The sequence below is a fragment of the Mustela nivalis genome, assembly GCF_964662115.1.
Source record: "Mustela nivalis genome assembly, contig: HAP1_SCAFFOLD_1280, whole genome shotgun sequence".
Lineage (NCBI taxonomy): Eukaryota > Metazoa > Chordata > Mammalia > Carnivora > Mustelidae > Mustela > Mustela nivalis.
In genome coordinates this window covers 87955-90029 of record NW_028135384.1, presented here as the reverse complement: position 1 = coordinate 90029, position 2075 = coordinate 87955, and the positions used below count along the sequence as shown (strand labels likewise).

The window sequence follows — 2075 nt, the reverse complement described above, 5'->3', positions numbered from 1 at the left end:
GACATTTTTCTACTGAATTACCCAATAGTCCGATCATACCCCTAATACTTTTTAAAATTATTTCACTCATAATCCCAAATCTGCTTTGCTTCCTCATCTTAGTACACTGTAATTTGATTTCAAAATGAGGACAGTTGTCAGTAATGCCACATTCATTCATCTATTTTACAATTCCATGTGCTTATAACTATGAAGATATGTTAATAACATCCATTCCAATATGCCACCCTAAATTTATTATCATGAAACAAGACCTCAAGAAAGAGAATTCAAAATCATCCATGTATTTGCAACTTATTGCAATAAAGCCTTTATCAATAGACTTCCCTGTGCACATGGTGGTCAAATTGCTGGTGAAAACCAGCCAGATCTATTACAAGCTTTCTCATGGCTTCTAGGTAACCCAAGTGAGCCTTTATTGATACTGGGAAGGGATAAAGCAGGGAAGGGATAAACAGTGCTATAAGATTTGGCTAGACAAAAGTAATGACTCTCATTACAAAGTGAGTATTTTTTTTTCAAGCTTTAGTTCAGTTTATTTTTCTTGTATAAAACTATGTAGTAGCCACAGCTGGAGCCTGGGTCCTCTGAACAGAGACTCTGGTGTGGGTCTTCACAAGATGGTCCGTGAACTCCTGATAGGGAGACTTGGTGAACACAGTCTCCTTCCAGAGATCAGGGGTGAGATAGCTGTAGGTCTTGGAGATGGCATCGAAAGTAGCCTTGGCAAAGTTCCCTAGGGTGGCAGTGCAGCCCCTGGCCGAGGTGTAGCAGTCGTCAATACCAGCCATCATCAGCAGTTTCTTGGGCACAGGGGCCGAGACAATGCCAGTGCCTCTGGGGGCGGGGATGAGACGCACCAGCACAGAGCCACAGCGGCCAGTCACCTTGCACGGGACAGTGTGGGGCTTGCCGATCTTGTTCCCCCAGTAGCCTCGCCGCACAGGGACAATGGAAAGCTTCGCCAGAATGATGGCTCCGCGGATGGCAGTGGCTACCTCCTTGGAACACTTGACATCCAAACCGACGTGTCCATTGTAATCTCCGATGGCGACAAATGCCTTGAACCTGGTCCGCTGGCCCGCGCGCGTCTGCTTCTGCACAGGCATGATCTTCAAAACCTCGTCCTTGAGGGAGGCTCCCAGGAAGAAGTCGATGATCTCAGACTCCTTGATGGGCAGGGAGAAGAGATAGATCTCCTCCAGGGACTTGATCTTCATGTCTTTGACCAGGCGGCCCAGCTTGGTGACGGGGATCCACTCCTTGTCCGCGGCCTTGCCCCCGCGAGCTCCGCGGCCTCGGCCCCGGCCCCGACCACGGCCCCGGCCCGCCCCGGCCCCGGATGCCGCTGCCGAAGCCACCGCGGAAACCGCCGCGGCCTCCCATTCCAGGGCCCCCGGGCCCTCCGGGCCCTCCCGCAGCACCGGCGTCATCCGCCATTTGGTGTTCTCTCGGAGAGGAAACAAAGTGAGTATTTTAAAGCAAAAGAGCCTGTTGGGAATATTGTTTTATAAAATAGTGGTTTTTTTTATTAACTTTTTAAAATTCAATTAGGTAACATATAGTGTACCAATAGTTTCAAATGTAGATTTCAGTTATTCATCCATAGCATATAATAGCTAATGCTCAGTACTTACTGTTATAGCTTCTTGAAAGCAGAATTTTAACCCACTGAGCCACCCAGGCGCCCTTGAAAGCAGAATTTTAGATCACATTTTCTGATTACTTCCATGTCGTACAACACTTTCCTGCTAGCAACCTTCAAAACATACTGTTTGTTAGAGGAATTTCTTTAATAATAAATAAATAGGAATTCATTTAAATTTATAAATATATAAAATAAATAGGAATTTATTTAAATTTATTTAAATATTACACACTGTTTCATTGTTCATAAATAAGGTGATGATATTATAGCCATTAGTTGGTAGCACTGATATATCACTATCTTTTTACTTCTCAGTGCATTCTCTTTACACAAATAGATATATATTTTAAAAAATGTGAATCTGTGGCAAACTTGTAAAAAACCCTATACAGTAAAGTTTATCATTTTAAGTAATCTCAATTATCTT

At 44.1% G+C, this 2075-nt stretch overlaps 1 pseudogene across 1 annotated transcript; it reads right to left on the bottom strand.

The window, feature by feature from the left end:
- Positions 1–510: 510 nt before the first annotated feature.
- Positions 511–1440, bottom strand: LOC309857790 (small ribosomal subunit protein uS5 pseudogene; annotated as a pseudogene). The gene has a single exon. The product of its transcript is annotated as a small ribosomal subunit protein uS5 pseudogene (transcript).
- Between the last annotated feature and the right edge of the window lie 635 nt (positions 1441–2075).